Here is a 27,639-nt window from a genome sequence, read left to right as displayed (position 1 = left end):
TAATTACTTTATAGCTGTTTGTGATACAGAGAAAAAATCAAAAAGATGTTAGAGATTGCCCAAATAAGGTTTTAGTATTCTACCAAATCATACTAGTATACTATAATTTATACTGGATAATTCAGTCTTGCAGACGTGCTAAATAGTGGATTACAGCATATATAATGAAAAGCTGATGACTAAGTAGCCACATCACTGTGTTGTCCCTGATGTTATTGTTGGTAATCTGGACATACTGTAAAAAGACAAAGTGAGCTCCTCAAAAGATCTGTGTGTTTGGTTTATGAGCTTTCAGCTAATAATGTTTTTCTCCCAATTTCTAGGTGGAAAAGGAGCTGTGGTTGAGCTGGTTCAGCTGTGCGTTTGAAAACCCAGTCAGCAACATCATCAACAGTGAAGAAGTCTTCAACCCCTTTATAAGTGAGTTATCACACCAACAAATATCTGCTGTAACACATTAAATGTATTAATGCATCTTACTGTTTTTACTAAACATGACAATGTGCTCAATGTCCTCATAGGAGTTACAAAACATGTTCTAACAGCATTAAATGACTAAATGATGAGCTTTGAGTTTATTATTTTTCTGTATTGGGTCACCTCAGAGTGCATTATCAAAGATGGGATCAGCTAACGACATTAGAATACAATACAGTGTCCTTGTAAACCCTTTGTTGTTTAAATTATTTATTCATTCATTTTTTTTTGTAGGGAATCAGCTCATCTTCATGGCAATATTATTACTGGTTGTGTGCATCATCATCATCACTTTCAGACACAAAGGCATCATCAATTTCAGTCGCGATTGGATAAAAGGTAAGAAGTCACAAAATATTGTATTTATTTTGATGTACTAAATAAACTGTATTTATACCATTTGTTGTTTTAATTGTTTATTCTTTCATATTTTGTAGAGCTTCTGAAATGGACGTTCATCTACATATTAGCATGTATTCTAGTTGTCTTCAACATCATCCTTATCTTCGATTCAAACTTCGAAGGCAGAAACGGTAAGAAGCCTCACCCACCTCAGAGTGCATTATCAAAGATGGGATCAGCTAATGACATTAGAATACAATACAGTGTCCTTGTAAACCATTTGTTGTTTTAATTAATTATTCTTTCATTTTTTGTAGAGCTTCTGACAAGGATGTTCATCATGATAGCAGTATTTGGAGTGATTCTGGTTGGGTTCATCATCTTCATCATCTATTTAATATACAAAGCCGGATGTAAGAAGTCACAAAATATTTTATTTATTTATTTTGGTCTGATATCAATCAAATCTTTGACTTGAATTTACATTCTTTATATTTCTTTAGGAGGGTCACCTCAGAGTGCATTATCAAAGATGGGATCAGCTAACGACATTAGAATACAATACAGTGTCCTTGTAAACCATTTGTTGTTTTAATTATTTATTCTTTCAGATTCTGCCAACAGTCTGAAATGGATGATCATCTTTACAGCTGTATTATTTCTGGATATGTTCAACATCATCATCAATTTAATATACGAAGGCAGAACAGGTAAGAAGTCACAAAATATTGTATTTATTTTGATGCACTAAATATACTGTATTCTGGTGGTTTGATATAAATCAAATCTTTGACTTGAATTTACATTCTTTATATTTCTTTAGGTGTGGTATATTAATATTTCTGTAAATGTGACTGATAATGTTAATCTAGTTGTGCATCATACATATTCAAGTTCTTTCAAGAGTGTGATTCTACCAACAATATTAGTCCTGATGATGTATTTTCATGCTAAGAGACAGGAAGTTTCTATCTTCATGCAAACATCCACAACCACAACCAACACCAAGAGATTCTCTCCAGATGTTTCATGAATCTGCATAAAAGGATGTTTCAGGGTCGACTTGTTGTCTTAGTGGTTAAAGCTCATAACAAATAACTGCAACATCACTACTATTATGCACTATTAATGCATCTTACTGTTTTTACTAAACATGACAATGTACTCAATGCCCTCATAGGAGTTACAAAACATGTTCTAACAGTATTAAATGACTAAATGATGAGCTTTGAGTTTATTATTTTTCTGTATTGGGTCACCTCAGAGTGCATTATCAAAGATGAGATCAGCTAACGGCATTAGAATACAATACAGTGTCCTTGTAAACCATTTGTTGTGTTAATTATTTATTCTTTCACTTTTTGTAGAGGATCTGACATGGATGTACATCATGATAGCAGTATTTGGAATGATTCTGGTTGGGTTCATCATCACCATTTATTTTACATTCAAGAGTGGAAACTGTAAGAAGTCACAAAATATTTTATTTGTTTATTTTGGTCTGATTTGAATCAAATCTTTGACTTGAATTTACATTCTTTATATTTCTTTAGGTGTGGTATATTAATATTTCTCTAAATATGACTGATAATGTTAATCTAGTTGTGCATCATACATATTCAAGTTCTTTCAAGAGTGTGATTCTACCAACAATATTAGTCCTGATGATGTATTTTCATGCTAAGAGACAGGAAGTTTCTATCCTCATGCAAACATCCACAACCACAACCAACACCAAGAGATTCTCTCCAGATGTTTGATGAATCTGCATAAAAGGATGTTTCAGGGTCAACTTGTTGTCTTAGTGATTAAAGCTCAGAGTGCATTATCAAAGATGGGATCAGCTAACGACATTAGAATACAATACAGTGTCCTTGTAAACCATTTGTTGTTTTAATTATTTATTCTTTCACTTTTTTGTAGGGGCTCTCATATGGAATGTCATGTACATGATGCCTTGTATGTCGGGTTTGTTCAACATCATCATTTTAATGTACAGAGCCATAAATGGTAAGAAGTCACAAATATTGAATTTATTTGATGCACTAAATATACTGTATTTTGATGGTTTGATATAAATCAAATGTTTGACTTGAATTTACATTCTTTATGTTTCTTTAGGTGTGGTATATTAATATTTCTGTAAATCTGACTGATAATGTTAATCTATCTATTAATGCATCTTACTGTTTTTACTAAACATGACAATGTACTCAGTGTCCTCATAGGAGTTACAAAACATGTTCTAACAGCATTAAATGACTAAATGATGAGCTTTGAGTTCATTATTTTTCTGTATTGGGTCACCTCAGAGTGCATTATCAAAGATGGGATCAGCTAACAACATTAGAATACAATACAGTGTCCTTGTAAACTATTTGTTGTTTTAATTATTTATTCTTCCATTTTTTGTAGGGGCTCTGATATGGTTGATCATCTTAACAGCAATATTTGGAGTGATTCTGATTGGGTGCATCATCGCCATCATCTATTTAACATACAAACGGATAAAAGGTAAGACGTCACAAAATATTGTATTTATTTTGATGCATTAAATATACTGTATTCTGGTGGTTTGATATAAATCTAATCTTTGACTTGACTCTACCTTTCATGTCTCCATCTACACCACTGAAGATGGCTTCAACACCAAATTAAGTGAGTTATCACGCCAACAAATATCTGCTGTAACACATTTAATGTATTAATGCATCTTACTGTTTTTCCTAAATATGATTGGGTCACCTCAGAGTGCATTATCAAAGATGGGATCAGCTAACGACATTAGAATACAATACATTTGTTGTTTTAATTATTTATTCTTTCATTTTCTTTGTAGATAATCTGAGATGGATGTTCATCCTAATAGCAGTTTGTATTCCGGTTGTGTTCAACATCATCAATTCATTATACAGAGCCATAAGAGGTAAGAAATCTTAAAATATTGTATTTATTTTGATGCACTAAATATTAGGCATGCACAAAAAAATTGATTCACATAAGAATCGCGATTCTATCTCTGCCAATTCAGAATCGATTCACATTTTTCAGTCTTGCCACAACGCTGTCTTCCATTTTTTCCTGACATGAGTTAGCTCGCTAAATCCCATAGATGGTGCAATGACGCCACGCTGGTTTTTTCCCGGATCCAACTCCGGGGGCAAGAAGGAAGTGAAGTGTGTATCATGGAGAGACCGCGAGCAATGGAGTACTTGACAGAAAAACAAATATAAACTGGTCCATCAGCAATGAAGGCAATCATTTGGAAATATTTTGGTTTTTCTTATCTTGAAGGGAAGAAGGAGCTTGACGAGATTAATGCTGTTATCAGGCGTTGCAGCGCCGGTTTGTGTGGTTGTGGGTTTATTTATTTGTAACTGCCGTGAAACAATCAGAAAAAAACGTTTTATTCCTCTCATTCAGCGGCTTTCTCACCACCACAGCTGCAGGGTTGAGCAGAGGTGTGTGTGGGGATGTTTGTGCTTTAGAATGTAACCGCTGTGAGACAATCAGAAAATAACGTTTTATTGATCTGATTCACCAGCTTCATCACTAACGTTACCAGCGCTCCCTCTCTTCATTCACTCTCTAGCTCGCTCGACCACTGCTTCTCTCACTCTCTCTCGTCTTTTTGAAATTAGTCGGGAAGCTGTCAGCAAAGCCTAACTTTACTTTTTACATTATCAAACAAAGAGAAATGTCCTCCCCTCTTCCCAGTAATGTTTTTGTCATAATGCAGGGTTGTTCAGTGTTACAGGTTACGTTTCTCCAAAAGTTGGTTCTGGTTCAACTTTCTCCCTGCAGCCCCCTCCCCCACAGATTAACACTCGTCAGACTGCCAGCTGGTTTTCTGAGGACGGGAATGAGAAAGTCATTTTATCTCAGTGAAAAACGTCTCCTTGAAGTTTATGACAAACTGCCAAAAACAAGCCAACAAGATGCAGCAGTGAAACAAGCGTTTAAACAGCTGTTCTGTATTTTGAAACAGAAAATAAAATTCAGTAAATAGTGAAACTGCCCGTTTCATTACTTTATATTCATGTAATAAATATACAAATGTCAACTAGATGGTAATCTGCATGAGAAATTAAGAAAAAGAAACAACATCAGTTATAATAATCATCATCTTATAGTGATCAATTTGATCAATTTGGTCAAGTTTCTGGTTTGTACTTTGCAGCTAAATGTAACAGGCAGCTATTGTTTATTTGATTTTGTTATTTGAAGTATGAATTTAAGTTATTATTTGAAGTTTTGCACTCAGCAGTTTATCTTTGCAATCATTTTTATTTTTGTATTAAGTATTCATTTGACTCTTTGTCTCAGGGCTGCTTTGGTTTCCTGTTGACTGAGTGAACTAAAGGAACATAAATCTTAGTCAGGGTTGATGTTGATAGCAAATGTTTACACTTGATTCAGTGTGAGTTTTTTTCTTTGAGACCTATGAAAGTGTCTCCTGCAGTCAAATAGAAAGATTTACTCAAAACATCAATCTAGAATCAAATCTATGAATGTATTGAATTGAGAATTGATTTTGAATCGAATCGTGAGATTTCCTGAATCGTGCACTCATATTAAATATACTGTATTTTGGTGGTTTGATATAAATCAAATCTTTGACTTGAATTTACATTCTTTATATTTCTTTAGGTGTGGTATATTAATATTTCTGTAAATTTGACTGATAATGTTAATCTAGTTGTGCATCATACATATTCAAGTTCTTTCAAGAGTGTGATTCTACCAACAATATTAGTCCTGATGATGTATTTTCATGCTAAGAGACAGGAAGTTTCTATCCTCATGCAAACATCCACAACCACAACCAACACCAAGAGATTCTCTCCAGATGTTTCATGAATCAGCATAAAAGGATGTTTCAGGGTCGACTTGTTGCATCACTACTATTATGCACTATTAATGCATCTTACTGTTTTTACTAAACATGACAATGTACTCAATGTCCTCATAGGAGTTACAAAACATGTTCTAACAGCATTAAATGACTAAATGACGAGCTTTGAGTTTATTATTTTTCTGTATTGGGTCACCTCAGAGTGCATTATCAAAGATGGGATCAGCTAACGACATTAGAATACAATACAGTGTCCTTGTAAACCATTTTCTGTTTTAATTATTATTCATTAATTTTTTGTAGGGGATCTGACCTGGATGATCATCGTAACAGCAATATTTGGAGTGATTCTGATTGGGGGTATCATCGGCACCATCATCGTGTATTTTAAATACAACGACAAATTCTGTAAGAAGTCACAAAATATTTTATTTATTTATTTTGGTTTGATATAAATCAAATCTTTGACTTGAATTTACATTCTTTATATTTCTTTAGGTGTGGTATATTAATATTTCTGTAAATGTGACTGATAATGTTAATCTAGTTGTGCATCATACATATTCAAGTTCTTTCAAGAGTGTGATTCTACCAACAATATTAGTCCTGATGATGTATTTTCATGCTAAGAGACAGGAAGTTTCTATCCTCATGCAAACATCCACAACCACAACCAACACCAAGAGATTCTCTCCAGATGTTTGATGAATCTGCATAAAAGGATGTTTCAGGGTCGACTTGTTGTCTTAGTGGTTAAAGCTCATAACAAATAACTGCAACATCACTACTATTATGCACTATTAATGCATCTTACTGTTTTTACTAAACATGACAATGTACTCGATGTCCTCATAGGAGTTACAAAACATGTTCTAACAGCATTAAATGACTAAATGACAAGCTTTGAGTTTATTATTTTTCTGTATTGGGTCACCTCAGAGTGCATTATCAAAGATGGGCTCAGCTAACGACATTAGAATACAATACAGTGTCCTTGTAAACCATTTGTTGTTTTAATTATTTATTCTTTCACTTTTTTGTAGGGGATCTGATAGATTCGCTTATCTTAATAGCAATTTGTATTTCGGGTGTGTGCAACATCATCATCAATTTAATATACAAAGGCAGAACAGGTAAGAAGTCACAAAATATTTTATTTATTTTGATGCACTAAATAAACTGTACTTTAGTGGTTTGATATAAACCAGATGTGTTTCTAGATGTTTCAGGGTCGACTTGTTGTCTTAGTGGTTAAAGCTCATAACAAATAACTACTCACTACTATTATGCACTATTAATGCATCTTACTATTTTTACTAAACATGACAATGTACTCAATGTCCTCATAGGAGTTACAAAACATGTTCTAACAGCATTAAATGACTAAATGATGAGCTTTGAGTTTATTATTTTTCTGTATTGGGTCACCTCAGAGTGCATTATCAAAGATGGGATCAACTAACGACATTGGAATACAATACAGTGTCCTTGTAAACCATTTGCTGATTTAATTATTTATTCTTTCATTTTTTTGTAGGGGATCTGACCTGGATGTTTAACTTCATACCAGTATGTATGCTGGTTGGTTTCATCATCATCATCATCTATCTAATATACAAAGGCATCACCTTTTTCAGACGCAAAAGGAGAGAACGTAAGAAGTTACAAAATATTGTATTTATTTCGATGTACTAAATATACTGTATTGTGGTGATCTGACATAAACCAGATGTGTTTCTAGATGTTTCAGGGTCGACTTGTTGTCTTAGTGGTTAAAGCTCATAACAAATAACTGCAACATCACTACCTTTCATGTCTCCATCGACATTACTGAAGGCAAAAATGCTAATTAAGTAAACTTACTTTGACTTAAAATCACTTAGAGTCTCAAAACATTTTACAAACAAAAAAGTACAACAATAACAAAAAAAAGCATTTTTATGGCTTTTGTACAGAAAACTGTAAATAAGGAACAAAAGTCTGAACAAGATAGCAATTACACAATTAAATTGTAGTAAAATGTAGCATCCTCAGTGCTAACCAAAAGTAGTAATTAGACATTAACATCTAACTGGGTCCAATGAGCAGTTGTCTTGAATAATTCAGGGAGTAAATTAACGTATGGTTGAACAGTGACAATTTATTGCCTCAAAACTTATATATACATGTCTTATACAAGACTTTAATTTTTAAAAGAATGGAAAATAAAAAATACAATAAATAAATCAAATAATCAATAATCAATAGAAATAGTCCGTTATGAAGGTGGAAAACCTCCAATGAAATGTTCTTTAGTTTACTGATTGTTCCTTTAATCCACGGTTACTCCTTATGATTAAAGAGCTCAAGAGTTCAGTTCAAAGTTGTTTTGTGTTGTATCTGTTCCATATGTCTAATAGAACATCAACATTTGTATTCTTACAGTAACAGATTGCTTATTATGAATTTCTTATATCAAAACAATTAGTATTTTAACATTTATCTAAATTATTTGCTGTATTGTTACATTTTTATGCACCATTTTAATGTACTGTTAATCATGACAATGAACTAAATTATCCTTTATGATTCACTTAACATGTACATTACATTAAAGTACACAAATCCCATTAAAACATAATAATTTTAATATTAGAAAACAGCGTAATGTTCCTTTAAAGTGTTGACACGGTGTCGGTCGCTCCATTAGCCAGAGCTAACGATTAGCAGCTAGCGATCTTTTCAGACTATAAAAACAATGATACAGTTGCACCAAAGCATGTAATAAACATCAGATCGCATTTTAACAATCACCGGTTGATTTTTTTGAAAAGTATCTTGACTCAACAGGAAGTTTAATGCAGCTTCCCTCCACAGTGGCTAACACAACAACAGACTAGCAGACAACATGGCAACTCACCGGAGTTTCTCAACATTAATAACTCGAGTTATTTCCCTCTCGCTCATAATTGGACCTCTATTAAAAGATCAACTTATTAACATTGTTACATGGACATTAATCTGACTTTAATGACTATTTTGCGGTGTTTCATACCAGGAAATGCTCGTTTTTTGTTTGTTTACATGCTCACACACGTCTGCTGTGTTGGCAGTGCTGCTGCGTTAGAAAGAAGAGAGAGCACGTGTCTCCCTCAACATAACAGGCGCACTGTGTTTATGCACCCAACAACATGTAATTACATCTCTAAATCACATATATGGGTTTTGTAGCCCTACAATCCATGTGAGTTACAAAAATAATAGGTTTCAGTCTGGATTTAATGGGTTAAGACACCGACCATGAACCGCAGTATCTCTCAGATCAGACAATTTTCATGTTTCAATCTATTTTAGGGAAATATGCCAATAATTTCTTTGTTTTTTTAGTATAAAATCAGTGTCTTGATACACTTGACAAAAAAGAAAGAAGACAATTACAGAAAGATAAAATAATAACAACATACATTATATTAAACATACATGATACTATTCAGTTATAGGAGTGGCAAAAATTGGATTCAAGAGGTGAAGCGTCGACCATGAACCACAACGTCCCTGATTCATGTTTGATTATCTTCACTGATAGTAATCAATAATCAATAAAAGCATAGAACACCCAATAAGTTATCACTTAAAACCTGAATGGTGTAATCTTTGGAATAATGAGATAACCTGCATCCTGTGATGTGAGTATTCGTGGGGGAATGTGAGGTCTGAGAAGTTTTGACAGGTCAGGAGGTAATAGGTAGCAGTTTGTAGTTTGACTTGAATGAAACCGTAAACCAGTGAATCAGAAGAATTGTAGCAGCTGCATTTTGGACTTGTTGGATCTTTTTAATAGTACAGAATACAAGACATGAATGACCATGAATGAGAATTTCTGCATCTGACTGTGTTAGAAATGGGTGAACTTGGACGATGTGTCAGAGGTGGAAGAAAACTACTTTAGTGATGTTGCTGATGTGTCCCTCAAATCTAAGATAAATGAAATTACAGGACTTCTTTATCTCTTCTTGCACTGTGACAGATTATTATTTTCTATTTAAAACCACCAGATAAAAGAGCAGTTATGAATGTTACAAATGTATTATTAATACCCATGTTGTAAAAGTTTGACATTCACAAAAGAAAATGTAACTTATAAAACCTAATTATGACACAAAACATGATTAATGAAGAATTCCAGTGAGTTAACACACACTTATTCCTCTTCTATACAGGAGAAGCTGCTGAAAGGCACTTGCAAGGTAAGATAGAACATTTTAAGTATTAACATGACAATATTTTAATTAATGCTCTGTTTTCATGCATCCAGTACTTTAAATTAATTAATATATAATCCTTTACAAGCAAAAACCAGTGTTACAAATGCATTCAATGAATTTTTTTAAATTACTGAATTTAAGAAATAAATTAATTAAAAAAGTCTCATATTGGACACATTGTTAGTTGTTGTTGATTTAGTAATGTGATGTTTTCCTAACAGACAAATGAAGTTTTACAGTCATCAATCATACTGTTGTTAGTTTTAACAGAAAATTAACACATGTATTCTGACAAATAGATTTATTTGCAACTAAATACTGACAAAGACATATCTGATCAACATTTGTTTGAATAGCAGCAGTTAAAAAACTTCTAATATGGATTCACTGTGTGATAGATGCATCATGGTTGTGACAATTCTTTATTTATTTCAGAGTATCTTGAATGGAAGAAAAAGGGTAAGAACAACTAATTTTCTTTTTCTTGAACCGTTATAACTGCAGTAAACTAGAAGTTTGACTGTCTGACAGATGTATTGTGGTTGTGACAATTCTTTTATCATTTAATACTGATCTCAACAATTTCTGAGGTCCATAAAACATCCACCCAGGACCTGGAAACTCTCAATCTATTTAATGGAAATATGACAATAATTAGTTAATTTTTTAGTGTCAAATCACAAAAAAAGAAAGAAGACAATTACAGAAAGAGAAAATAATAACAACATACATTATATTAAACATACATGATACTATTCAGTTATAGGAGTGGCAAAAATTGGATTTAAGAGGTGAAGCGTCGACCATGAACCACAACGTCCCTGATTCATGTTTGATTAGGGACCTTTGTTGCTTGTTGTTCTCCATCTCTCTCTCCGCCCATCCCTCATTTTCTGTCATCTCTTCACTGATACTAATCAATAATCAATAAAGGCAGAAAACATCCAAAAAAATGATTACTCAAATAAAATGGATGTAATCTTTGGAATAATGAGATAACCTGCATCATGTGTAGCAGTTTTTAGTCTGACCTGAATGAAACCGTAAACCAATGAAACAAGTGTTACATGTTACAGTTTTTTGGTTATCAGAAGAATTGTAGCAGCTGCATTTTGGACTTGTTGGGTTTTTTTAATAGTACAGAATACAAGACCTGAATGACCATGAATGAGAATTTCTGCATCTGACTGTGTTAGAAATGGGTGAACTTGGACGATGTGTCAGAGGTGGAAGAAAACTACTTTAGTGATGTTGCTGATGTGTCCCTCAAATCTAAGATAAATGAAATTACAGGACTTCTTTATCTCTTCTGCTTAGTGGCAACATCAGTTCAATCAGGAGAGACTCAGTTTTTCATATAAGTGAATGTTATTTATTGAACATGCATGATAGATGAAAGTGAGAGTCTTTGGTGATTAGACCCCATCGTGAATGTCAACATTTATGAAAGGGGGGAGGTGAAGGCGTGATTAGAATAGGATAACCCCCCGATGGAGTCTAGACACTGGTGGTGATGATGAATAAAGGGCGCAGATCTTGATGGTGAAGGCAGCGATCTCCTGGTGAACTCAGACCTGGTGCTGAAGTATGAAGTGGAGAAGATGAGGTGGTGATCAGGAATGAAGAGGAGAGGAGCGAGCTGCTGGAACGCAGCCGTGGAGTTGGATGGGGTGGAGGAGGAGCGTCGATCACGCTGAAATGACAACTGACAGCAACAGAGAAGGGAACAGATTTAAAGTTTGACAGCTGAGTTGTGATTGGCAGTAAGTCTGTGGAGGAATCTGATTTGATGACTAGAGTAACGCCCCTAATCAGCTGATTGGACAGCAGGTGAAACAGGGAGAGAGAGAGGAGTTGGAATGAATGAATGGTTATAGATAGTATTCCTGCCTGAATTTACGCTAAACTCCATTTCGATCAGAAGAGACTCACTTTTTCATATAAGTGAATGTTATTTATTGAACATGCATGATAGATTACAGTGAGTCTTTGGCGATTAGACCCCATCGTGAATGTCAGCAGATATGAAAGGAGGGAGGTGAAGGATTGATTAGAAAAGGATAATCCCCCAAAGAAAGAGAACTGAGGACATACAAACCTACTCAAATATTTGATCCTTACCTTACCGGCAGGGAAGGATTCTAGTGAGATATGCAAAAGGGAAGATTAGACAGAATGCAGTGATAATAAACGTTCATGACAATGTAAACATTACACTTGAATGAATGGAAGATAAAAGAGTTGATAGAAGAGAGTGAGTTAGTGATCACTAGAAGAGTGGTGGGTGGCGTGAGGTATGGAGACCATGTTCTTATGCACATTTCATAAGGAGGGAAGAGAGAGGATAGCCTGAAAGCAGAGTGAAATGACCCATAGATATGACATAGCACTTTACCATGCACAAGATTTGTTGTATGAGAGGAAGAACTGCTAGCATGATTAGCAATGATAGCAATGAGCTGCGACACCCATAACTCAGGTCACCACCACCAGTTATATGTATGACTTACCAGATTATGGCCTAAGAGATCTTTGATTTGCGAGAACAGTGCTGACGTCTGGACGATGAGGATGTGTAGGCAGAGGGTGACCGCCGACACACTTGTAGCAGGGAGGCAGATGAAATACCTTGGATGGGGGTGGAAGTAACCACCACGACCTAAAAGAAAGCCCTGAATAATGCTAATTTAAATGAGACAGCGGCAGATGATAAGCTACGATGGAACTGTGTCGCTGCTGCTATTGGATAGATGTGACCAGCGGATGTGAGCAACGGATATCTCGATTGACGACCTTGGCAGGGCGACCAGGGAATAACGATTAACAGATGCATGAGATGTGAATGCAGGATGATAACACACATGAGAAATAAAATAACAGCGTATGCATGCAAAGATAGTCTTCCTGACTGAATTTATCTAAAGCTCAATACATAGGACAACAAGTGAGTGAAGTAAAGATAATGTTTATTCTACCAGATGATAGAGATAATTAAGTCTAAAAGTATTGCACTCAGACTCTACGGGAGATTTTGAGTTGAGGGAGTTGCCCTGAGCAGCAGCAATATAAATCCCCCCAAAATAAAGGGTGCAAGCCCCCACCACTAAAAGAAAACACAGCCTGATGTTTTCCCCTAAATAATGCTTACTTACCAAGCAGGAATGAAACAGGCCTCATTTAGTTGTGAAGATGGTACGATCTGCTAGAGACGAAGCATAATATTGAGCTTGACACAGAAAATATGTTTTTGAACTAGAGAGATTAAAATCAACAGTGAACCGAACATAAACAGGCAGAGATAAACACCTCCTATATTGACTAGGTTGGACTGACCTGAAAAGCTACAATATTGAGCTTTAAAATGTTAACATGAAACGTAGGACTTGAAGGGAGGCATAGTTTAATATATGAACAATACCTGATGTTTAAATTGCTTAGAGGCTGTAAAATATGAATTAAAGCATTTAACATCACTACTGTTGAGACAATCAGAGTGAGCCGACATCGGGCCGTATGAAGAATGATGCTTCCACTGCTGAAGAACATAATAAATACACTGACAGTGACACAGTGACGTACTGATGAACATGCTGATACATTAGACTGATGGGTTTGCTTATTGAGAAACTAGTAGCTGTCCTCCTTAGTTGTAGTACCATGATAGCCAGCTGGTCAACATCCATTGTAAAATATAATATTAGGATGCTCCAAAAATATGCAGACTCAAGGTGAGAAGAATGAAAGATTACATGATGTAGGGAGAAGGGCCAATGTCCGCTATGATGGGAGAAGGCCAATGACGATGCAGAGGATAACCAGAAAGCAGGGAAATGATATGAAGATGCAGAGGAGCAAACCGTGATATGAGTAGGCAGTTATTCAGATCATAGTTTGTGGCTCACAGGTAGCATGAGGTGAGGAACTGACGTTACTGTGATGTCACCCACTGGTTTGGAACTGCCGTTTTGAAGCCTAGAGTTTAGAGATTTGACCGTCACCATCTTGGAGTTGACAGTCGTCATGATTGATTTGTGGAGCCAGGAGTGACCATATTTGGACGAGAGGGAGGAGCTGATCATAGCGCTAGCTGCTAGCTTGGTTAGCATGATGCATACAATCTATGGATAACAGCGATAAGCTAATGCTAATTTTCGCTGGCAAAAAGGCGTGAAACCATTGAAATAAGATGTACTCACCAGAGAAACTGAACGTCCGAGTCTTTAGAGGGTCTTTTATCACAACCAAACGCTGAACACAAATTTTATTAAGGCGATCAAATGTTACAATTAACTTTCATGAACTGAAACGCACTGTGAAATAGCAGCAGCTAAACCTATAATCTGTGAATTTGGGTTACGTCATGGTTACGTTACGTAATCAACGTTGTCACTGGTGGCTACTTGTCAATCACAACGTGGCCACGCTCTAAAGCTGCTTTATCGTCTATTTACTCAAAATGAGACTAGAGCTGTGCGATTAATCTAATTTTATTTATGATTACGATTTTGGCTTCCAACGATTATGAAAACAAGATAATTGACATAAAACGATTATTGTTTATTATTGTCATCTCGTAATGATACTCTCGTTTTGTCTTGTGTTACAAATCTATCAAACCTCTTTCCTTTACAGCGGTGCGCTTTCGCCCCTACACGCGTCCGACAGGCGTTGAGCGTCTTTGTCCACAGACTAACCTGCCTTCACCAGGCTGACTGACAGCTGAAATTTACTGAACCAACATAGTCTGCATGTGGCCAGAAATCAAGTGTTTGTACTTATTGATTAATTGGTTTTATTTCCTCGCCCACTGTAGCGAGTGAATCTGCCTGTAGTGAAACCGGGGCTAACCGGTGTTTCCTCCGCAGGCTCCACTTCACTCATCTCTTCACTCTTCTTCCCACTTTAACCTGAATACCAAACCGGGGCTCGGTGCTCCGGTTGGATCCAAACGGAGAGCCTGGGCTAGCTGGAAGGCTAGCGGAGCATTAACCGCAGTATGATCGGAGGGAAGCACAGCCAGTTAGCCTCCGCTAGCCTCCCAGCTAATGTTAGCTTCGGCTCTCCGTGTGGATTCAACCGGAGCACCGGGCTTTGAGTTGAAAGCTAAGATGGAAACAATACCTTCAAAGTTATTACTGGTACACTTGCAAGTTCCATATATGTGTTGTTGAACTGCTATTGATAAGTTCATCTGCTGCATCACGTTGCCGTGTGCAGGACTCTGTGCTCTGTATGGGCTGATTTATATCCTGAGTGCTGCATGTTCTTTCTTCCTACTTCCTCCTGATTAAAAAATTAAGCGGAGATGCAATAGAGAGCGCAGGCACCACACAACAGTATAAAATGCCTGAAGGGCATGTTAGGAAGTTCTAGTTTCCCTGCTATAACTATGTGCTGGACTTGTTCACGCAGAACCCGCTGCAGGTGATCGATCAGAATCACGCTGACGTCTTGAATTTGTATGGATTTATTGTCACCATCACAACCACAATCCTTGTACAACAGTCTAATGACTCAGTGGTTCTGAATAAATCAGAATTAACATATATTATTATATTACTTTCTGAATATATAAATTTCCACTATACAAGACAATACAACTGGCAAACAGCTGGTAAATAATGTGGCCATGTACTAAACACGCATAGCTGAGGCTGAAGCAGCACATTCCCTCCAACAGTGGGTTAATGTCCATCAGCAGTGCAACACCGCCATCTATTGGCCAGTAGTAGACATGCATGACATCAATCCGGGGGCTGAACGAGCTGCTAAACTGCACGGGTGTTAATTAACGAGCGGACGTACAAATGGCTTTTCAGTCCGCTATTCTATCGGTAATATAGTAAATATTACACAACAAAACCCAAACATAAAGGCCTTACCGTATGCTTGAGGCATGATGCCTATTAACATCTGGTAAATGTGGGTAACAGTAGCTGCTAATATGAAGCTACACAGTTGGCAGAATACATGAATATGAGCCCCTTTAGATCGGCTAACATAGAAACAATTCACCAGGGGCGGATCTAGAAAAATATTTATGGGGTGGCAAAAGGGGGGCAGGAATTTTCGAGGGGTGGCAATGAATTAAATCACAGTTTGATAAGACAATAGTAGACATAATTTACACAAACACTTCTGCTTGCAGGACTTTATACATAACTCAAAAACATGTCTCATATGTGGATACAGTGGCGGATCTACCGGGGTGGCATGGGGTGGCAGCTGCCACCCTAAAATAATGCCTTGCCTCCCCTGCTGCCACCCCACTTGGCAGCAACGAATTCAAAGAAAAGTTATGGCCAACTTGACTTTTACGAGCGCGAATCTCTGATGTCCTACTGCACCGAATGCAGCACGAGAGCGTCAGAGCGGCACTACTGGACCTTTTCTTTGTTTATTTTATTTTTAAACTGTGTGGCGCGAAGCAGAGGAGCAAGGAGAGAAGACACGGGAGTAAAGAGGTAAATACCGATTAATTATCGAATGATGAAAGTACAGTCCTAGTATAACGTTAGTTGTAAGTTAGTTAGTTAGTGTAACTTGTACAGTTGCTATGTTGCTTTTAAGATGAAAAAATCTAGTTGAAGAAGGTTATTTTGTACATGTAACCGTTACATTAATATTGGCTATCGTCTAATTTAAGCTAACATTGATTAACGTTAAACGTCTGTGAATCCAGCAGAAATGAAGAGGAAAGGTAACATACACAGTTTTTTCGGACCGAAGAGAAAAGCCAAAGAGATTGAAAATGAACAATTGAGCAAGGTAGACGGAGGACATGAGGTGAAAGGAGAGAGAAAAGATGAGGAAGGAGAGAGAGGAGAGGACGAGGTGGAGAGAGAGGGAAAGGAGATGGAAGGAAAGAAAGAAGACAGAGACGAGTTGAAAGGAGAGAGAGAGGGGCAACAGAAACGCGACCGAGTTCAAGGCCAAGGTGACCAGGGACAGGAGGAGGTGACAGAACACAGCGGAGATTATATGGAGGGAGTGCACCACCAAGATGAGGACGGAGAAAATAAGAGAGAAGATGAAGTACAGGGCTCAGAAAGAGAAAGGGAAAGGAGTGAACCATCACCAGCTATCTCCAGTCGAGCTGGTCCACATGGTATGAAATAAGATAATGCATAAGATAAGTTACAGCAGCAAGTGGACAGTAAATAGAGTAAAAAAAACTCAGTAATAGAAAATACTGTATTAAAATAATAACCATGACACAATTTACATTATTTACAAGAGAAAATGTTGGTATTGATTAGTAATATACCACAAGTTAAACTCCATAACTAAGTATTAGCTATTATATGCTAATTAATGCCTTATAAAATTTTGCTACAAGAGACATTGCTTAGACTTCTTCAAATAAATATAAATATTCTTGTTAGTCTAAATATGAATAATTGGGGAACTTGTAAATGTGAAAGTGTAATTAGATGGGGACAGAATTTTAATATTTTGTTTGAAATGTATTTTAGATTGCCAAAATTAAACACATGAATCAAAAAATACTCTAAATGTTACTGTGTGTTTACACAATCTGAAAGTTATAACTAATCAATGACAGTTCCAAATTTATTTTGTATTTTCTAGTTCTTATATTTTAAGACTAGTTCATATGTAGTGCAGTTTTAATCTTTTCTCCCCTCCATCTTCTAGACATATCTAAGTCCAGGTGTGAGGTGCCTATGCAACCACAGCGAGGCAGCTTCCCCAAGACCCTCCAAGGAGGAGCCAGAAGAAGCTTTCAAAGTGACTGGTACAAAACTTACCCCTGGCTAGAATATTCGCAATCAAACAATTCAGCTTACTGCTTTGCATGTAGGCATTTTTCCCTACCTGATGCTCCAAGGACAGTTTTCACCTCATTTGAAGGCTACTGCAACTGGAAAAAGGCAACCATGAAAGACAGTGGTTTCCATTCTCATGCCAGATCTGAAGGTCACATAAATGCCATGTTTGCTTGGAGAGAGAACAAAAAAAATTTGGATAAAAATAGCTCAATGTTTGGGTTAATGGATGAGCAAAACAAAAAGCAAGTTGCTGAAAATCAGTACTATGTCAAAACACTTGCTGAAATCTTGATTCTGACAGCAACTGAAAACATAGCTCAGCGGGGTCACAGGGAGTCTGTTGACTCAGAAAAAAGAGGTGTTTTTCTGTCTATGTTAGACTTGGTGGGTAACCATAACCCCATTATTAAAAAAAGACTTGAACAACAAGCTAAGAATGCAAAATACACCAGTAAAACAATACAGAACGAAATACTGGAATGCTTGGCTTCTATGGTTAAAGAAGAAATCATCCAGGAAGTTAAAATGAGCAAACAGTTTTCGGTTATTGTTGATGAAACTAAAGATGCTCAGAAAAAAGAGCAAATGTCATTTGTTCTGCGATATTTTTACAATGGTGTGGTTCATGAGAGCTTTCTGGAATTTGAAGTGGCAGAACACCTGCATGCTGCTGCCTTAAGTGAAAAAATTATATGCTTTCTTGAAAAGCATGGGCTAGAGTACAAGAATAACCTTGTAGGCCAGGGCTACGATGGTGCGGCAGTAATGCGTGGGACACATGCAGGTGTCCAGGCAAAAATAAAAGAAGTGGCCAAACATGCCTTCTACATTCACTGCAGTGCACACTGCTTGAACCTAGTCATAGTTGACGCTGTAAAAAGTGTGGCAGATGCAGGAAACTTCTTTTCATTATTAGAGCAAATGTATGTGTTTATGTCTGGGTCTTATGTGCATAACAAATGGCTGGAAGTGCAACGAGAGATGTTTGATGGCCCACCAAGAGAACTCCAACAGCTGAGTGATACACGCTGGGCCTGTAGACACATAGCATGTCGCAATGTTATGGACAGGTTGCCAGCAATAGTACAAGTGCTTGAAGAGATTGCATCTGAGAACCATCCACAAAGAGCTGTTGAAGCAAGAGGGATATTGGCCCAGATTGATCTGAATTTTGCTGGCTCTCTTGTTCTGTTCAGAAAGGTCCTGAGTGACTCCAAATTTTTATCAGACATGCTCCAGTCTAAAACAGTAGACTATGCTAAGGCTGTTGAACTTATTGAAGCACTCAAAGAGACACTGGTCCAGTACCGTAGTGAAGCCTCTTTTGATGAAATGTGGAGTGAAACACTTGATTTATGTCAACAAAGTAACATTGATACGACTCAGCGAAAATCAAAGAGGCCAAGACAGACAACAAAGGTGCTTCAAGATACTGTCATCCACTCCACCTTGGGACAGCATGTAGTTCCAGATAGCAAACACACTTTTTGTGTCTCTGTGTACTATCCAGTTCTGGATAACATGATTGGAGAAATAGGAAGACGATTTTCCAACACAAATTGTGATATTATGCAGGGTGTTCAGGCACTAAATCCATCAAGTCCAACTTTTCTGAGAGAGGATGCTGTACTGTTATTGGCTGAAGCTTATGACTCCAATATTGAGGATCTCAAACACGAGTTACATCAGACGAGGAGAGTACTTGATAGAAAAAAGGGGGAAAATGAGAGTCCTACCACTCTAATGGAGTTCACTCGGTTTTTGGACCCATACCAGGATGTTTTTTATGAGTTGTTCAGATTGTGTAAAAATAGCAGTTGTTTTACCTGTGAGCAGTGCATCCTGTGAACGAAGTTTCTCATCTCTTAGGCTCATTAAGACTTATTTGCGGTCTACTATGACAGAAAAGAGACTATCTAGTTTGGCTGTACTCAGCATTGAATCAAAACGCACAAAAGCATTAGATCTAGATAAATTTGTAAAACGTTTTGCTGAGCAGCATGGAAATCGCCGCATTCAACTGTTATAGACATGACATTGGATAGTGACTATTAAATGTCTCTTTCTTTGTTTTACAGTGGTGGGAAAAAAGTGTTCAGACACCCTTAAATATGTCCCCAGTCTCAACTTTTATGGAACCTACTTTATGTTTTTAATGTCTTTAAAATTTATTTAGAGTTTAGCTATGACTGTACTAAAATAAATTGTACTTAAAGACTTAAGAATGATTCTTAATGCAATGTTCAAAATGCATGGGCCCAAAAACTTTTTCACTGTATGTATAAAACTGTCCAGGAACAGTCTACTCACAAAAGTTCTTTGAACATTTTATGACTGGGAGCAAGGTTTATTTTCATGTGACTCCTTTCCAGGTTTGTGGAGATTTTAATTTAACATACTCTTTTGTAATGTTCTGTATTTGATATGATTTTATTGGTAAAAACCTCATTTGTCAAAAGTATGCTCTGAGTAACCATTAAAAGTCATGTCCAGTCCTTGTTTGAATACTGTTTATTTCCATAGTTGACCCAGGGCCATCAGTGACATGAGGTAATCAGATGTAGCAATACTAATTTTAGTACAGCGTACTGCATAGATCGTCATGGGTAAGTTTTACTTTGGATAGTTACTTATACAAATGCATCCTGCAATGCTACCACTCTGACACAGTTTTATTCTTCCTTTCACACATATGTCATTCATCACCAGTGTCCTACCTTAATGCTTTTCATGTGATAATGACCCACATACAGCAGTGTCATCAAAGTTCTTTCTCTCATTCAGTTGACTGTTTCATATGAAACACTGATTGCATGAGATTAAGTTTGTATGAGTTTGTAAATAGTAGCCCATGCCATTATATCCACATATGAGACATGTTTTTGAGTTATGTATAAAGTCCTGCAAGCAGAAGTGTTTGTGTAAATTATGTCTACTATTGTCTTATCAAACTGTGATTTAATTCATTGCCACCCCTCGAAAATTCCTGCCCCCCTTTTGCCACCCCATAAATATTTTTCTAGATCCGCCCCTGTGTGGATATAATGGCATGGGCTACTATTTACAAACTCATACAAACTTAATCTCATGCAATCAGTGTTTCATATGAAACAGTCAACTGAATGAGAGAAAGAACTTTGATGACACTGCTGTATGTGGGTCATTATCACATGAAAAGCATTAAGGTAGGACACTGGTGATGAATGACATATGTGTGAAAGGAAGAATAAAACTGTGTCAGAGTGGTAGCATTGCAGGATGCATTTGTATAAGTAACTATCCAAAGTAAAACTTACCCATGACGATCTATGCAGTACGCTGTACTAAAATTAGTATTGCTACATCTGATTACCTCATGTCACTGATGGCCCTGGGTCAACTATGGAAATAAACAGTATTCAAACAAGGACTGGACATGACTTTTAATGGTTACTCAGAGCATACTTTTGACAAATGAGGTTTTTACCAATAAAATCATATCAAATACAGAACATTACAAAAGAGTATGTTAAATTAAAATCTCCACAAACCTGGAAAGGAGTCACATGAAAATAAACCTTGCTCCCAGTCATAAAATGTTCAAAGAACTTTTGTGAGTAGACTGTTCCTGGACAGTTTTATACATACAGTGAAAAAGTTTTTGGGCCCATGCATTTTGAACATTGCATTAAGAATCATTCTTAAGTCTTTAAGTACAATTTATTTTAGTACAGTCATAGCTAAACTCTAAATAAATTTTAAAGACATTAAAAACATAAAGTAGGTTCCATAAAAGTTGAGACTGGGGACATATTTAAGGGTGTCTGAACACTTTTTTCCCACCACTGTAAAACAAAGAAAGAGACATTTAATAGTCACTATCCAATGTCATGTCTATAACAGTTGAATGCGGCGATTTCCATGCTGCTCAGCAAAACGTTTTACAAATTTATCTAGATCTAATGCTTTTGTGCGTTTTGATTCAATGCTGAGTACAGCCAAACTAGATAGTCTCTTTTCTGTCATAGTAGACCGCAAATAAGTCTTAATGAGCCTAAGAGATGAGAAACTTCGTTCACAGGATGCACTGCTCACAGGTAAAACAACTGCTATTTTTACACAATCTGAACAACTCATAAAAAACATCCTGGTATGGGTCCAAAAACCGAGTGAACTCCATTAGAGTGGTAGGACTCTCATTTTCCCCCTTTTTTCTATCAAGTACTCTCCTCGTCTGATGTAACTCGTGTTTGAGATCCTCAATATTGGAGTCATAAGCTTCAGCCAATAACAGTACAGCATCCTCTCTCAGAAAAGTTGGACTTGATGGATTTAGTGCCTGAACACCCTGCATAATATCACAATTTGTGTTGGAAAATCGTCTTCCTATTTCTCCAATCATGTTATCCAGAACTGGATAGTACACAGAGACACAAAAAGTGTGTTTGCTATCTGGAACTACATGCTGTCCCAAGGTGGAGTGGATGACAGTATCTTGAAGCACCTTTGTTGTCTGTCTTGGCCTCTTTGATTTTCGCTGAGTCGTATCAATGTTACTTTGTTGACATAAATCAAGTGTTTCACTCCACATTTCATCAAAAGAGGCTTCACTACGGTACTGGACCAGTGTCTCTTTGAGTGCTTCAATAAGTTCAACAGCCTTAGCATAGTCTACTGTTTTAGACTGGAGCATGTCTGATAAAAATTTGGAGTCACTCAGGACCTTTCTGAACAGAACAAGAGAGCCAGCAAAATTCAGATCAATCTGGGCCAATATCCCTCTTGCTTCAACAGCTCTTTGTGGATGGTTCTCAGATGCAATCTCTTCAAGCACTTGTACTATTGCTGGCAACCTGTCCATAACATTGCGACATGCTATGTGTCTACAGGCCCAGCGTGTATCACTCAGCTGTTGGAGTTCTCTTGGTGGGCCATCAAACATCTCTCGTTGCACTTCCAGCCATTTGTTATGCACATAAGACCCAGACATAAACACATACATTTGCTCTAATAATGAAAAGAAGTTTCCTGCATCTGCCACACTTTTTACAGCGTCAACTATGACTAGGTTCAAGCAGTGTGCACTGCAGTGAATGTAGAAGGCATGTTTGGCCACTTCTTTTATTTTTGCCTGGACACCTGCATGTGTCCCACGCATTACTGCCGCACCATCGTAGCCCTGGCCTACAAGGTTATTCTTGTACTCTAGCCCATGCTTTTCAAGAAAGCATATAATTTTTTCACTTAAGGCAGCAGCATGCAGGTGTTCTGCCACTTCAAATTCCAGAAAGCTCTCATGAACCACACCATTGTAAAAATATCGCAGAACAAATGACATTTGCTCTTTTTTCTGAGCATCTTTAGTTTCATCAACAATAACCGAAAACTGCTTGCTCATTTTAACTTCCTGGATGATTTCTTCTTTAACCATAGAAGCCAAGCATTCCAGTATTTCGTTCTGTATTGTTTTACTGGTGTATTTTGCATTCTTAGCTTGTTGTTCAAGTCTTTTTTTAATAATGGGGTTATGGTTACCCACCAAGTCTAACATAGACAGAAAAACACCTCTTTTTTCTGAGTCAACAGACTCCCTGTGACCCCGCTGAGCTATGTTTTCAGTTGCTGTCAGAATCAAGATTTCAGCAAGTGTTTTGACATAGTACTGATTTTCAGCAACTTGCTTTTTGTTTTGCTCATCCATTAACCCAAACATTGAGCTATTTTTATCCAAATTTTTTTTGTTCTCTCTCCAAGCAAACATGGCATTTATGTGACCTTCAGATCTGGCATGAGAATGGAAACCACTGTCTTTCATGGTTGCCTTTTTCCAGTTGCAGTAGCCTTCAAATGAGGTGAAAACTGTCCTTGGAGCATCAGGTAGGGAAAAATGCCTACATGCAAAGCAGTAAGCTGAATTGTTTGATTGCGAATATTCTAGCCAGGGGTAAGTTTTGTACCAGTCACTTTGAAAGCTTCTTCTGGCTCCTCCTTGGAGGGTCTTGGGGAAGCTGCCTCGCTGTGGTTGCATAGGCACCTCACACCTGGACTTAGATATGTCTAGAAGATGGAGGGGAGAAAAGATTAAAACTGCACTACATATGAACTAGTCTTAAAATATAAGAACTAGAAAATACAAAATAAATTTGGAACTGTCATTGATTAGTTATAACTTTCAGATTGTGTAAACACACAGTAACATTTAGAGTATTTTTTGATTCATGTGTTTAATTTTGGCAATCTAAAATACATTTCAAACAAAATATTAAAATTCTGTCCCCATCTAATTACACTTTCACATTTACAAGTTCCCCAATTATTCATATTTAGACTAACAAGAATATTTATATTTATTTGAAGAAGTCTAAGCAATGTCTCTTGTAGCAAAATTTTATAAGGCATTAATTAGCATATAATAGCTAATACTTAGTTATGGAGTTTAACTTGTGGTATATTACTAATCAATACCAACATTTTCTCTTGTAAATAATGTAAATTGTGTCATGGTTATTATTTTAATACAGTATTTTCTATTACTGAGTTTTTTTTACTCTATTTACTGTCCACTTGCTGCTGTAACTTATCTTATGCATTATCTTATTTCATACCATGTGGACCAGCTCGACTGGAGATAGCTGGTGATGGTTCACTCCTTTCCCTTTCTCTTTCTGAGCCCTGTACTTCATCTTCTCTCTTATTTTCTCCGTCCTCATCTTGGTGGTGCACTCCCTCCATATAATCTCCGCTGTGTTCTGTCACCTCCTCCTGTCCCTGGTCACCTTGGCCTTGAACTCGGTCGCGTTTCTGTTGCCCCTCTCTCTCTCCTTTCAACTCGTCTCTGTCTTCTTTCTTTCCTTCCATCTCCTTTCCCTCTCTCTCCACCTCGTCCTCTCCTCTCTCTCCTTCCTCATCTTTTCTCTCTCCTTTCACCTCATGTCCTCCGTCTACCTTGCTCAATTGTTCATTTTCAATCTCTTTGGCTTTTCTCTTCGGTCCGAAAAAACTGTGTATGTTACCTTTCCTCTTCATTTCTGCTGGATTCACAGACGTTTAACGTTAATCAATGTTAGCTTAAATTAGACGATAGCCAATATTAATGTAACGGTTACATGTACAAAATAACCTTCTTCAACTAGATTTTTTCATCTTAAAAGCAACATAGCAACTGTACAAGTTACACTAACTAACTAACTTACAACTAACGTTATACTAGGACTGTACTTTCATCATTCGATAATTAATCGGTATTTACCTCTTTACTCCCGTGTCTTCTCTCCTTGCTCCTCTGCTTCGCGCCACACAGTTTAAAAATAAAATAAACAAAGAAAAGGTCCAGTAGTGCCGCTCTGACGCTCTCGTGCTGCATTCGGTGCAGTAGGACATCAGAGATTCGCGCTCGTAAAAGTCAAGTTGGCCATAACTTTTCTTTGAATTCGTTGCTGCCAAGTGGGGTGGCAGCAGGGGAGGCAAGGCATTATTTTAGGGTGGCAGCTGCCACCCCATGCCACCCCGGTAGATCCGCCACTGCAATTCACTAATGAACAGCAACTATAACAACATGCTCAAACTGGTCACTCACTTGCACTAGACGCATTTAGCGCCAAATGACTGTTAGTACAAAGCAAAGCCCTTAATCCCAAAGAGCGTCTGATGTGTGGTAGATTCCAGACTACTATCCTGAGGAAAACTGCGGGTCAACCTAGCTCAGTTCTGATGAGCTCCAAAATCCATGTCACGTGATGCAGAGTTCAGGTGGGGGGAGAGAGGGAGCATTATGTAGTGAGAGTGTTGCTGCTAAATAGGGCCTTTTGGACAGAGCAGATACATAATGCAATGTGTACGTGACGCGATGCGTATGTACTGACCAATATGCTGAAATACATAACAGAGATGCATTAACTTACTGATGAGCGAGAGAAAATCCTGTATGACTGAATTGAACGTGGTGTGTTCGCTTATTGTTTGAAATTCACCTCCAGATTCGCGTGCTGAAATGCCTTGACGGTGATATGTCCACTTGATATAGGTCTACATAACCTACTGAATACGCTTATAGCAACGTTGCATGTTTAAAAGAGAAAAGAAATAAGGTAGTAGCATTATGAATGTTATAGTTCTGTAGTTTACGAGCGTACCCGAAGCCCCCATACACTGACCAGGTGAAGGAGAGCCAGAGTAGGGGTGGTCTGGCTGGGATTTGACTGAAGTAGAGAGGTTGTCGAGAAACTCTGAAATGGAGCCGGACTCCGCTGGAGTAACTTTGCCGGTCGCTTGCTTTGCGGGGTTCGGAGTGCCGTCTTGAGGAGTTGCAGAGGACAAGCGAGCGACTTTGAAGCCGCGGCTTGCGTGAGTAATAGAGTGACCTGTTGACCTAGTGACCGATACAACGACCTGCGTGACGACGGAAGCATACAGCAGCATGACCACTGAGTCGCGATAATTGCGCTGAAATGACAACTGACAGCGACAGAAAAGGGAAGTTGGAGATCGTGGAGGAATCTGATTTCATGACAAGAGTAACTCCCCTAATCAGCTGATGTGAAAGCGGGAGAAACAGGGGAGCAAGAGGAGTGGGAATAAATAAATGGTTAAAGAGAGTCTTCCTGCCTGAGCTTATGCTAAGCTCCATAAGACAACTTCCTAATGAGAGCTGAAAATGTAAATTAGAGGTTCATTGATAAACACACTGAAAGGCACCAGAGACAGTCTGCCTTTCTGTATCTGTATGTCTGAAGTCTTTGAAGCCATAATAAGCCTTGAAGGTTCGATATTTAAAAGGTCAAGACCAGGCGAGTCTTCAGCTGTACTGCAGAGACTGTGTGTTGTCACTAAACTAAAACGTATGACTCATTACATTTTTTTTGGCTGATTCTTCCTCACCTCTGAGAACATTGTCAGAGTATTAGGAAAACCCATCTCTCATGACTCTACACATATTGTCCACTCTGTTAATACTATTAATATTGTTATATTTGTTAATGAGAAGCTGTGTTTGTAAAGGCCACCTTCAACATCTGTAATTAATTCAGGTATTTAATCTCTACAACTTTCTCAACTAAACAAAACCACCAGTTAAAAGAGCTGTTATGAATGTTACAAATGTATTATTAATACCCATGTTGCACAAGTTTGACATTCACAAAAGAAAATGTAACTTATAAAACCTAATTATGAAACAAAACATGATTCATGAAGAATTCCAGTGAGTTAACACACACTTATTCATCTTCTATACAGGAGAAGCTGCTGAAACGAGATGGCAAGGTAAGATAGAACATTTTCACATTGGTCACCTATTTGTCTTTAATAATTTTAAAAACATATGTGACCAACATTTGTTTGAATAGCAGCAGTTAAAAAACTTCTAATATGGATTCACTGTGTGATAGATGCATCATGATTGTGACAATTCTTTATTCATTTCACAGAGTATCTAGAAAGGAGAGATGAGGGTAAGAACAACTTTTCTTTCTTGAACTGTTATAACTGCAGTAAACTAGAAGTTTCACTGTCTGACAGATGTATTGTGGTTGTGACAATTCTTTTATCATTTAATACTGATCTCAACAATTTCTGAGGTCCATAAAACATCCACCCAGGACCTGGAAACTCTCAATCTATTTAATGGAAATATGACAATATTTAGTTTATTTCTTAGTTTAAAATCACAAAACAAGAAAGAAGACAATTACAGAAAGAGAAAATAATAACAACATACATTATATTAAACATACATGATACTATTCAGTTATAGGAGTGGCAAAAATTGGATTTAAGAGGTGAAGCGTCAACCATGAACCACAACGTCCCTGATTCATGTTTGATTAGGGACCTTTATTGATTGTTGTTCTCCATCTCTCTCTAAATGGGAATGAAATTACAGGACTTCTTTATCTCTTCAGAAGACAACTTCCTAATCAGAGCTGAAAATGTAAAGTAGCAGTTCATTGATAAA

The 27,639-nt window shown here is 37.2% G+C and overlaps 1 protein-coding gene and 2 long non-coding RNA genes across 18 annotated transcripts in view; 1 reads left to right on the top strand and 2 right to left on the bottom strand.

The window, feature by feature from the left end:
* LOC121892294 overlaps nt 1-27,639 on the top strand; it is a 343,857-nt gene that overhangs the window by 161,196 nt on the left and 155,022 nt on the right. The gene's annotated exons all lie outside the window — the stretch shown is intronic.
* Nucleotides 1,587-3,618, bottom strand: LOC121892301. Its single transcript, XR_006094374.1, has 2 exons — nt 3,565-3,618; nt 1,587-2,078 (listed from the first exon to the last, which is right to left on the bottom strand). It is a non-coding gene; the product is annotated as an uncharacterized LOC121892301 (long non-coding RNA).
* Nucleotides 7,468-9,061, bottom strand: LOC121892300. Its single transcript, XR_006094373.1, has 2 exons — nt 8,574-9,061; nt 7,468-8,400 (listed from the first exon to the last, which is right to left on the bottom strand). It is a non-coding gene; the product is annotated as an uncharacterized LOC121892300 (long non-coding RNA).

This window comes from Thunnus maccoyii, chromosome 24 (assembly GCF_910596095.1).
Source record: "Thunnus maccoyii chromosome 24, fThuMac1.1, whole genome shotgun sequence".
Taxonomy (NCBI): domain Eukaryota; kingdom Metazoa; phylum Chordata; class Actinopteri; order Scombriformes; family Scombridae; genus Thunnus; species Thunnus maccoyii.
This window is presented reverse-complemented; position numbering and strand designations above follow the sequence as displayed.